This window comes from Oncorhynchus clarkii, chromosome 26 (genome assembly GCF_045791955.1).
Source record: "Oncorhynchus clarkii lewisi isolate Uvic-CL-2024 chromosome 26, UVic_Ocla_1.0, whole genome shotgun sequence".
NCBI lineage: Eukaryota > Metazoa > Chordata > Actinopteri > Salmoniformes > Salmonidae > Oncorhynchus > Oncorhynchus clarkii.
The window spans coordinates 13850647-13863173 of record NC_092172.1 but is presented as its reverse complement, the minus strand read 5'-3'; the positions used below and the strand labels follow the sequence as shown (position 1 = coordinate 13863173).

Here is a 12527-nt window from a genome sequence, read left to right as displayed (position 1 = left end):
AAAGCCCTGACCACAAAGCCCTGAAAATGTGTGGGCAGAACTGAAAAAGCGTGTGCGAGCAAGGAGGCCTACAAACCTGACTCAGTTACACCAGCTCTGTCAGGAGGAATGGGCCAAAATTCACCCAACTTATTGTGGGAAGCTTGTGGAAGGCTACTTAAAACGTTTGACCTAAGTTAAACAATTTAAAGGCAATGCTACCAAATACTAATTCAGTGTATGTACATTTCTGACCCACTGGGAATGTGATGAAAGAACGCTGAAATAAATCATTCCCTCTACTATTATTCTGACATTTCACATTCTAAAAATAAAATGGTGATCCTAACTGACCTAAAACGGGGAATTTTTACTTGGATTAAATGTCAGGAATTGTGAAAAACTGAGTTTAAATGTATCTGGCTAAGGTGTATGTAAACCTCCGACTTCAACTGTAAGACAGAGGTCTCAATGTGAGACAGAGTGGCACTCTCGTGTGACCTGCCCCACTTTGAGAAAACCCAGGAAGTACTGAAGAACAAACTGCTGCCTCTCAAACAGCTGTGTCTGTTCACCCTGGTCCCGGCCCTGAATGCAGAGGGCTCTGACTCAAAAACAGCCACGCTATACGCCCCTGGGTCATTAGGGTCATCAGCCTGACTAGGGGCCAACAGGCCAAGGCAGCATAGCACCTGGACACCTCTAGGAGTCCTGTCAGTGGACACCTGCAGGATTCTTTTACAAATCCATCCTTTCCTGATTCCTCGTGTCGTGTAGCAATTGTAACACCTCTCAATAACTTTAAGGACACACAAATTAATGAATCATGGCAATGGTCAAATCAATTGCAAAGGAACTAACCTTGAATAAATAATGGAAATGGATGTGTTAAAGAAGGAGGGAAAAGTAAAGCAGGAAACGCACCTGGGGAACCTGCTGCAGCGTCGCTTTGGGAAGGAAGAAAAATAATCTTCTGTCCACTTGATTGAGTGTCTTCAGGGCTCCAGTTCTGAACGGGGCTATGAGCGCACAAAAAGGCTCATTTTTCATTTGATGTGAGGAGACAAGAGTTATCACGAAAGGATAAATGGAGTGTGTGGGGTGGTTGTTTAAGAGGGTGCTACAGTACCCGAAGGTGCTGGCTCCTGTAGGATCTGTGCGACGTTGTCCCTCTTGCTGCTGTTGTAGCAGAACTCTGAAGAACTCCAGGCTCTCCACAAAGAAGCTCCGCACCAGCTGCACAAACACCTCATCCACTACATAGGTCGCCATGATGCCCAGTGAGCAGAACATCCTCAGTGAACTCTCCTGTGTACATGCCCTGGGGGAGAGAACATTTTCCAATTATACCTGTAGATTATTTTCAACATAAAGAATTCAAATCGAAGACACCAAAGTTAGACCCCAGTCTTAATGTGTTGGCAGTAATGGGGTACAGGAGAGGGTGCTGACAAGTCTCTGCTCCATCTTGTCCACCAGAATATCCTGTTTTGTACTGGGTAGGAGCAGGACGTGATGGGAGTCCTGCACAATCATCTTCCTGAAAGTATCCGTCATGCCAGCAGGGAACTTCTTAATAGTGCTCACCCTGCAAATGCACACAGACAAGAGCATGCACACACACACACACACACACACACAGAACGTTGACAGTGATGCATCGTTGATGCTCAAACCATCTGTAGTGATGATTAATGGCAGTAAGACCGACTCACGGCAGGGCCAGAGCGACCTGAGCACCAAGGTCTCAAAGAAGAAGTCAAAGTAGTACAGCTCCTCGATGAAACAAAAGCATGAGGGTTGTCAATTACGCTTATATAACATATCTTTATACCTAACAGTGGAACCATGCCAAATGTTAACCAAATTCCTCTGAGCCAGTTAATTGAGTTAAGTATTTGCTCATGTACCAGTGAGGAATGGAGGAACAGACTGCTCTTTCATGAATGCAAGGACACTCCGCATTGAGGAAAATTATGGCTTGTCCCGGATGAGCTGTCGCAGGGCTGTGCAGCTTACACCTCAAGCAATGCTTCCAAGGGCACTGTATAACCAGAGAGACAAAATAGATTACAAATATGAATGGGAGCACATTCACAAGAGGTTAGTAATAAATCAACTGCAGCTATGTTTCACATAGATATGCACTCACAGAAACGTCTCAGCAGAAAGATTGGGCATGGTCTTCACTGCTTCTTTAAAAAGAGTTTTAGCCTGGGAAAAGAAACCAGAAGTGATCATTAGTATTAATCACAAACCATCTCCCAACACACGTAGAGAAAGCCAGAGAGAGAATACTCTGCAGTGCTATAGAGGTCAGTAGCACAGTATTGTTGTGCTTTGCCACTTCACAGTGTGCATAAACATGCAGGATGAGGGAGCTGTGATTTAATGGTGCTGGCAGGCCACCCTCAGGCCCATTAGTAGCAACAGACAGGGGATTATATGGCAGCTTTCATGGCCAGTGTGGTGAAACAGCGCAGCGCAAGGCTAGCAGCAGGGCCATCACCAGTCTGAGACACCACCACATAGTGACAGCTGGGACCTGGTGTGTGTGTTGACAGTCACAGATACGCTGTGTGTGTTCAGAACATAGAACAGCCTATTTAAACAGTCAGGGCAAGGGTTGTACAACAGGCCGACCTCTCCACTGACGGTTAATTATTTAACATCTAATCATTACCGTGTCATACACACCTCTGCATGACAGAGATGAGACCCACATTTCGTAACATGCTGACACTCAGAAATCCTTTTCAAATCTCTACATTTCATTGGGTGAATAAAATCACTAAGTATTTAGGGATAGATAGATGTTCCTATACTGATATGCATGAATTGTATCCCCTTGAAAACGACTTGCAGGTCACAGGTATTGCTGGAGCAGAGAGGGCATGAGTCAGCTCATAGACGTTACCTGCTGAGTGTTCCAGGCTCATCTTCCTGCCAAGGTCCTGTTGGTCAACAGCAGACTAGCCCTGGTCAGCACACTGAGTAGAGGGGTGCTGGGGAGCAGGGGCTCCACCTTATCCAACCAGCCAGTCACCTCTGGTGAGCCCTGGACAAAGGTCAACACAACACAGACAGAGTATAGTGACTAAACACCAATTCAAAGATTAACACGTAGATATAAAGTGGATTTCAATAGTGACTAAATAGGCTTCTGACAAACACTATCGGTACACACAATATGTTGGTGGAATGTAAATACATGTTCACAAACCATTAAAAAAAAATGATCGGGCAAACAAAAAAGAGGGGTAATTTCAAACGTCTGAGTGACCTCATTCATACATAGTTGGCACCTCCTCTCTAAGAAACAGCCCAATTCTGAGCCTGCCCAGTGTGTCAGTCTATACCTGGCTCGGGTCCTTATGGAGCATACAGCTCCAGCTGGCACAGGGACACAGCACCCCTATCTGACTGTCAGGCAGGGCAAGAAGCCTGGGTACACCTGGGCATGCCAGCTGTGGTCCCCCTCTACACTCCATCTTGCTCTCCTCCTTTCCATTTACTCTCCATTGGTTATGGTCATGTATGCATACTGACAGAGCCTTGTAAACATACCGCCCACTGAGCCAAGAGTAGCAGCGTACTGCCGAAGCCATGTTACGGTGTACCTTGTCGATTGTCTTAATTTAGTATGAGTGAGCATGTCGCTGTTTGTGAGGATGGGGGTCAGTGTTGGTGTGTCCCTCTAAGGCCGTACCCAGAGTTAGGTGGTGATGGTGTTGGCCTGTGGGGGGGTTGAGGCCGGGCATGTGCAGGGCGACGTCAGAAAGAGAGGACAGAAGGATGTCAGAGGGCAAGCTCCACAGAGTCTCAACCTCCACCCCACCCACCAGAGAGCCCAGCTTCTGCAGCTGCCCCAGCAGAGCCAGCTAGAAGGGACACAAGGAGGGAGAGAGCAGGAAAGAGCGAGAAGGGAAGGTTGGGGATATGAAAGGGTGTGTGTGTGTGTGTGTGGGGGGGGGGGGGTATGGAGAAAGAGGGATAGTCTATTTCTAACTCATCGTTCAAACACTTTTAATAATGCAAAAATCTGTTAAAGGAAACTAGATACAAAAGATCTGACAAATTGTCCTTGCTCTTTGTAACACTATACAGCTATTAGATACTTAGCTAATACAGGTAGAGTCATCTGGTGTATAATGAAGTAGGAAACATACATCTTGACAGGGTTGTGGTTTGCCATGGTGATAGTGTGTGTCCTTGAGTCACCCCTGGCCAGACTGCTCTAGGCTTTAGGCCAGCTGGCTCAGAATGGACCATTACTATGCACAGAACCATTACATTGAAACAGAGACATTCTCAAACATCTAGCATACCATATCTGAGACAATACGCAACCATGTTAACAAAAAGCCAAAAACAGAAATAATACTGTTGTTTAGAGACACTTTGTTCCCATTACACTGGCCTAGGATGACATCACAAAAAGTAGATGGAACAAATCATTATGACTGGTCTTAACTCTTATTAATATCTGTATAATTGAAATGGAAACTACTTGGGAAAATGAAGAAAATCCCACTGGGCTCAAAACAAAAGCTTTATTTTCTGCTTCTGTTTCCCCACCCTACCATTCCATTGACTAAGGACCCTTATGGCGCATGGCAGGCAGCAGCCGTGAGGCACACGTTGAAAATGTGGGGTTAGTTGTGCTTCTGTAATCAAAGGGTCAAGGCACCTCCAGAACCCCCCTCACCTCACCTGGGGTCAGACTGCTGCAGACTGGCTGCTTGTCAGCGGCCACAAAGCCCCTACTAACCAACCCCCAAATCATCCCCACCCTCTGTTACTGAAGCCGGGCAGCACTGAGAAAACCCAATCAGGTATGAAAACCAAACAGAAGGTGCTCCATTAGAGCTCTCTCTCTGATGAGAGGATGCTTGTGACGGCCGATGGTGATGATCTTCTACCTGTGCAGGAGTGAAGGGCACAGAGACCAGGGCTGTCAGAACAGGGCTGAGCTGGAATTGGCTGAGCTTCTGCAGGAAGTCCACACCCAGCCAGGGCAAGAAGGGAGCCAGCTGAGACACTCGGCCGGCAGAGAGAGAGCCAGGAGACTGAAGCTCACTCCCATTCAGGAAAAAGCTGGAGATCTGAAGAGGGATGGTCACAAGCACAACACGCATTATACACAGGAATCACACAAAGTGCAAACACAAGATATTCAAACCATAGATTAGTCCACTTCACTCATACCCATATAAGTTTCACCTTCAACTTTGCGGTGAAAAATAAAGTAGTTCCATGGTAAGGAATAACAGTGTCTGTCTGACAGCTCCACGTACCATGTCCCCGGGGCTCCTGAGGTCTCTGCGTTTCTGTACACCCGCAGGTCCTGTGGGTCTGACAGACACGTCAGTTTGCCAAGCCTAGGGAGACAAAGATGATAATTACTCAAGCATCTCCAAAGATACTTTTGGATCCCAAACAGTTGGTTACTTCAGTGTCTACCAGAGTGTTGAGTTTCATAGGACTAGGGAAAGTATTTTCTTGAAAACGCATACACTCAAATCAGATTGTTTGAAACCGAATCGTTCTGCAAGAGAGGATACATGACCAACCATCAATCAAATATTGTGACACTGACCTCCTGAATTGTTCTGCTGTTAGATTTCTGAACGTCCCTATGAGGCTCTCAGACACAAACTCCTGCTGTAGGTGGCTTAGGGTGTTCATCAGCAACACATCCATTCCATCCAACAGCTAGGAGAGAAGAAACTCTGGTTTACCGTGCACAATGATGAAAACGCACTGTATACCGTTTGAAATGAAGACAATGAAAACGTATTGGCCTAAACGCATACTGTTTTGCACTGTATACACGTACAATATTTTGCACAGTGCTCAGAGAAATAGATTGTTTATAATAGTAATATCATTTTTTTCTCAAAATGTCACCTGATTTGTATTTCAACCAGCAACTATCAGGAACTTACCCTGATCAGGTTCACACATTTTTACAATGTACATTTCATCAGCTGTTATACAATATGATAAAAACACAGGAATTTTAACTGCACTTTAAGGTCAACGACTTAATAAACTTAACCCAGTACCAGGACCAGTGGCGTACCGCAGTTTCGTGGAGCACTCAGCAAGGTCTGAGAAAAGTCTAAGCATTTCTTATGGGGGAAAATAGCTAACTTCCTACAATTCAACACCTTTTGCCATGGGGCAAATTAGATTTTGTTTTGCTGTTTTATAGCTAATATCATGCTATTTTGCATTTTTTAAAGCTTCCTCCAATTATTGCGGGAGCTGCAGGAGGCTGTGGTATGCCAGTCACCAGGACATCTAAGCCAAAAACCTAGTTGCCTCTTCCACGAGGTTGAAATTTGGCCACAAGTGGATCTTTGAGCAAGACAACAACCTGAAGAAGCACACATCAAAATCCACAAAGAAATGGTTAATTAACCCCCAAAAAATCGACATTTTTGCCATGGCCATCTCAGTCTCCAGATGAACCCCATTGAAACCTGTGGTTTGAGTTTAAGAGGGCAGTCCATAAGCAAAAACAAAGGATATCAAGGATCTGGAAAGATTCTGTATTGAGGAATAAGATCCCTCCCAATGTGTTCTCCAATCTCATAAAAACATTATCCAAGGTTAGGGATTGAAAGGTACTGAGTATTGCTTATTAAACAAAATCTCTTTCTTTGCGCAATAGTATAAATAGAAATTATGATACAATACAGCTCAGTATTTGTATTATTTAACTTATACAGTCTTTTTTGCTCATCTTTATCATGGCTGACAATTATTTTGGATTTGACTTTACATGCAACGATCATATTCACATTTTAAGCATTGAAAGATCACTCACATTTCTTCACATAGCCAACCTTAATTCATGCATTCCGATGTTTACTTTCTGAACATTGGCTATGGCCACAACCACTGACACAATGGAGACCACTGACGAGTGCCTGGCTGTGGCGGCTCTGGTTTCACACAGGTGTCTTGTCTGTTACCTGAGCAGGTGAGAGGTGCTGGAAGCTGTGAAAGGGCAGGTAGACGATCAGGTTACCAGTGTCCCTGATGAAGGAGGGGCTGCCGGCTGTCATGTTGAGGGAGCTGAGGGCTCGGCTGTACCACCTTCCAAGGCCCTGCGCTGCGCCACCGACAGGCTCCTGATGTTGCTGTTGATGGTATTTCTCCTGAAGAAAGCGAGAGCGAGCATAGAGGAATGTAGGACATAGTTGTTGTTTACCTGAACAAAAAGCAGAGAGCAAAACATGACTGGGAAAGCACATCTCTTTCAGAGACTCAAATGATGAATAAACGAAGGCCAAAGCAGTAGTTTAAATAGAAAATGACTCCAATATTGGGAGTCTGTTTGTGTCTGAATAGAGCGGGTATTTAACTGTGCAAGTCCATGACCTTTGACTCTAGAATAATAAGAGTTCTATAGCCATTCAGTACTATATGTACATCTATAATGCAGAAACCAACACACAAAGACATCTTGACTCATGATGACTTGTATCAGAAGCCTACTTAACTTACACAATGAGGTTGGTCTGTAAAGGGGGGCAGTGATGTCAGACTGGATGTCTGCAGGGTTGACCAGGGAAAGTAGGGGTACCAGTTCAGGAAAGAGGCTCCTGTCCCTGACCAAGTGGGTATGAAAAAGCACAGATACCATGGTGCCTATGTAGTCATCTGTAAGCTGGGACAGAGAGAGAGGTTAAGTGATTATCCTGTGTGAACATAGAGCTGAAAAGGTTTCGCTACATTATTTTATAAAAATGTATTCAAATCAGGTTGTCCCATTGAGGTCAAGTGACCTCAGTATTTTCCATGGAAGACCTGTCTAAGAGGACAACTGATATGAAGTGTGTTGTATTACCTGCAATGTTCCCTGGTTCCTGCTGAAGTACTGCAGCATCTGTCGGACTGTGGTGATGTCCAATCACTCAGCACTGCCCTCAGAATGGTCGGAGGGATACGGAAATATTCCTGTAACAGAATCATACCACGTACTAAAACCAAGCACCCATAAGCCCGACAAGAATATCATAAACACTGTCACCAAGTAACAATAGACAAACTAAAAAATCTCTACATTACAAAAACTCATACCTAGCCATCACTATGCCTTGAGACATCTCCAGACGTGTCTTAAGAATTACACTCCCCTACGTATTTATTTGGACAGTCATGGTAAACATTTTACTTTGGAGCTATAATCCAGCATTTTGATTTGACATCAAGTATTTTATGAGGTGACAGTACAGAATGTCGCCTTTTATTTGAGAGTATTTCCATACATACTGTGGGGAGAACAAGTATTTGATAACCTGCGAAATCGTCAGTGAAATGCAAATTAATTACTTAAAAATCATAATGTGATTTTCTGGATTTTTGTTTTAGATTCTGTCTCTCACAGTTGAAGTGTACCTATGATAAAAATTACAGACCTCGTGCTTTGTAAGTAGGAAAACCTGCAAAATCGGCAGTGTATCAAATACTTGTTCTTCCCACTGTATCTGTTTTACTGTTTAGAAATTAAAGCACTCTGTATCTAGTCCCCCCCCATTTGAACGTGTCATAAGTATTTGGACAAATTCACTCATGGTCTAAGTGCCTGAGGCCGGGTGTCTACAAAGCTAACTTATGGAATTGTTTTAAGATGGTCTACCAAGGATCATTTAGCTATTTGATTTTTAGAACCCCTGTAAGTATCCCAGAAAATATTTTTAAGATTGGGCTAATAGCAATAAGGCCAAATTCATAAACACATTGACTAACATTCATACACAGCAAAACAATTATTTTGACTATCAAAAGGAAGTATGTTTTGATGTGTCTGTCTTATATCTGAGAGAAATTATTTATTTATTTTTAAACTGGTACCGGGTTACCTTCAGACGAGTGTTGTGAGGCTTGTGGGCGTCGTAGAGCAAAACATGCATTCGTGAGAGTCTCAACTTTCGTATATGGTGCCAAATTTTTAGCACGCAATGACTACGCCAAGCTTTTGACTCTACACACTTGTTGGATGCGTTTTGGTTGTGTTTTGGATTATGTTGTGCCCAATAGAAATGGTAGAAATCTATTGTCATTTTGGAGTCAGTTTTATTGTAAATATGAATATAATGTTTCTGAACACTTCTGCATTAAATGTGGATTCTACCATGATGCTACTCATTCATTGGGTGATAGGAATATGGGACCAAACACTAAACTTTTGTCTTCAAAATAGGGGGACTAGATACATTAAGTGCTTTTATTTCTAAACGGTAAAACATATGTTTGAAAATACACTAAAAAGACATCCTGTACTGTCACCTCATAAAAAGTTTGATCTCAAGTTCAAAATGCTGGAGTGTAGAGCAAAATTAAAAGTTTTAGCTTCACTGGCCAAATAAATACGTAGGGGAGTGTATGTTAGTACCTATATTACCAGTCACAAATGTAAAAAGACCTAATAAATATCAGCCCTACTTCTGTCACCTTGATGAGGAAAAATCCATCACTGGTCACATGTCTTCCTGTCTGCGTCAAACTGGTCAGTACTATCTGTTATGGAAAAACAAACAAATCTTCAAGCGTATCATTTGAATGGTTAAAGGTAAAAAATCAAGATGGACAACAGCAACACAGTATCAACAACAATAAACATGTGATTAGAGATTAGTGTTAGCTTGTCATTCAATCACATCAATGTCAGTTAATCTCATCCAGAGGAAGCGATTTAATGTCCCCTATCAATGACAGGTGTGAAACTGTGTACACCATCTGTTGACACAATAGCCCTCATGGTAATTGATATAAACTCAGCAAAAAAAAATAAAACAGCCCTTTTTCAGGACCCTGTCTTTCAAAGATAATTCGTAAAAATCCAAATAACTTCACAGATCTTCATTGTAAAGGATTTAAACACTGTTTCCCATGCTTGTTCAATGAACCATAAACAATTCATGAACATGCTCCTGTGGCACGGTCGTTAAGACACTAACAGCTTACAGGCAATTAAGGTCACAGTTACGAAAATTTAGGACACTAAAAAGAGGCCTTTCTACTGACTTTCTAAAAACACCAAAAGAAAGATGCCCAGGGTCCCTGCTCATCTGCGTGAATGTGCCTTAGGCATGCTGCAAGGAGGCATGAGGACTGCAGATGTGGCCAGGGCAATAAATTGCAATGTCCGTACTGTAAGACGCCCAAGACAGCGCTACAGGGACACCTGATCGTCCTCGCAGACCATGTGTAACAACACCTGCACAGGATCGGTACATCCAAACCCCAGAAATGTCCGGGAACTTGCAGCTGCCTTGGTGGAAGAGTGCGGTAGCATTTCACAGCAAGAACTGGCAAACACGGTGTAGTCCATCAGGAGGAGATGCACAGGCCTTGTGACCTGAGGGAAATGTATAGATGACCACCATTCATTCAGGACTGTTCAATGTAACAGTTTACAATACACACAATGTTGGAATTCTTTATCTGCAGATAAAGTCTGCCCAGCCCACCTACCCCAAAGCACTGCATCAGGACCCTATTTGTCAAGGTTGGTCTCCCTCTCTACATAGAGCACCACAGACCCTAGCACATTGAAGCAGATGTTTTCAGTCACACGTAGGGACGTCATCTGGCTCTCCTCCAGGGCCACCAGCAGCACCACGGTTACGCTGGTGGCCTGGTCCACCACAGAGGCCATGTGTGTGGTCAGGAGCGAGGCTGCAGGGCCTCCACCCCGCAGCGCAGCAGCAGCTGCAGAGCCTGCGTCTGACTGGAGCCTGGCTGACAGGCTAGGCTGAAGTCTGCAATACAAGTCCAGCCTCCTCACAATGTCTCTGACCAGGCAGCGCTGGGAGTCTGTGGAGGTGCTGTTGGTTTTGCCCTGGCGGTTTCCTTTGGTGTAGTTGGTGCAGAGCGTGCCCACCCACAGGCTGGAGGGCTCCTTGGTGAGCAGGGAGAGGAGGCCATTGTTGGTGCAGACGGATGATGCAAAGTTGGCCTGGTCATAGTCCCTACACAGGGCCAGGAGAGCAGCGTCAGGAAGTGTCACTGCCCAGCTGTGGTACTGGCATTGTTCTACTGGCTTAAACCCTATCAGGCCTCCTCCTTTTCCCCCTCCACCTCCAGGGCCAGTGTGGTTAGCACAATACGCCAATAGCCATGTATTGTCCAGGTTGGCTAGCAGGTTCTGGAGCAAACCTTCTGAGTGAAGTTCAGAGTCCAGCTCAGCACAGAGAGCCAGGTCAGTCATGTCTACAATGATGGGCTTGTTCCAGTCAGATATTGGCACACCTGGGGCAGGATGTCCTTGGTCTCCTTGTCGAAACAGACGGACATAAGCCACTCGTCCAGGTGAGCTTCTCAAACAGGGGCATGTTGCAGCACACGTTCTTATTAAAACCCATCTGGTCATGTTGCCAGCAGAGCTCCACCATTGACGGGTCCAGCACCTTGCTCCACTTATCATAGTTGCACCAGTCTGGGATGCTGAACACCACAGGCGGGTTGGTGGGTGGAGAGTTAAGGGAGACAGTGCAGTATTCTCCAACCCATACAGTAGCACTATTACGGAGCAGTTCATTTAGAAAGGTGGCATTGGCACACCTCCAGTACAAAACCCTTGTCATCATTCTGGATGCACGTGGATATGATCTTCATGGTGATTTCCATCACGGTTTGCCAAGCTCAAGTGATACAGCCTTTGTCAATTCTGCCTCCAAACCACAGTCCGTTCTCCCAGACAAAATTATCGTATCAAAGTTGTCAGATTGCAAGTAGCCTAACTTACTTACCAAGGATGCTAAGGGCAAAAAATATTTGCATTCTTAACAGCATTCTCAAAGTACATGGGGGAAAATAGCTTGAGAAGTCCACAAAAATGCTAACTATCCAGTGTATTCAGAAAAATATTCACATTTAGGCCTATTATCCAGGCTCACTACAAAGGCAATAGTTATGCCAATCATCCTTAGTTCTTTTACATTCCTGGAACCAAAATCAAAACACCAGTCTTTGTCAAAGCAATTTTGTCATCTCCCCTATATCTGTTCTTGCTTCCCTACTTCAGATTCCTTTTATGCTTTGCCAAGTAGTGGTCCACTTACATAGCGCGCTAAAAGAACATCTCTACCTGCCCCTTCGCCTCCATCACGGCTCCCGTGTCCACCTGCAAATCTATCCATGAGCTAAAAGTAGCTTGATTAGAAACAGCGGCAACATTTTTTATAAAAAATAGGTACGAACAAAAGGGCTGTGAAATACGGATTTAGCAAACAAACTTCTGCCGGTTATGAAATATTAATACGTCGTGTTTATTAACTCAGAGATCCTATTATATTAGTATTCTAATTCCTAATTATGGATTAAACCCTCTCAGTGCATTGTCGAACGCGAGCCTCTTCTCTTGAAAGGTCAAAAGCGCTGGAGACACCGGGCAGGATGGTGGTTGCCCAAGTCAATGAGTGTGGTTGAACAAAAATATAGAATTGGGGCTATGATACTGAACATTTAAAAATGACCTTTCCATGGATGATCATGCCAAGAAATGCTGTCGTCGTTTACAATAAACAAAT

The 12527-nt window shown here is 44.2% G+C and overlaps 1 pseudogene; it reads right to left on the bottom strand.

Annotated features, from left to right (window-relative positions):
- Positions 1-447: 447 nt before the first annotated feature.
- On the bottom strand, positions 448-11778 carry LOC139385259 (stereocilin-like; annotated as a pseudogene).
- Positions 11779-12527: the final 749 nt, after the last annotated feature.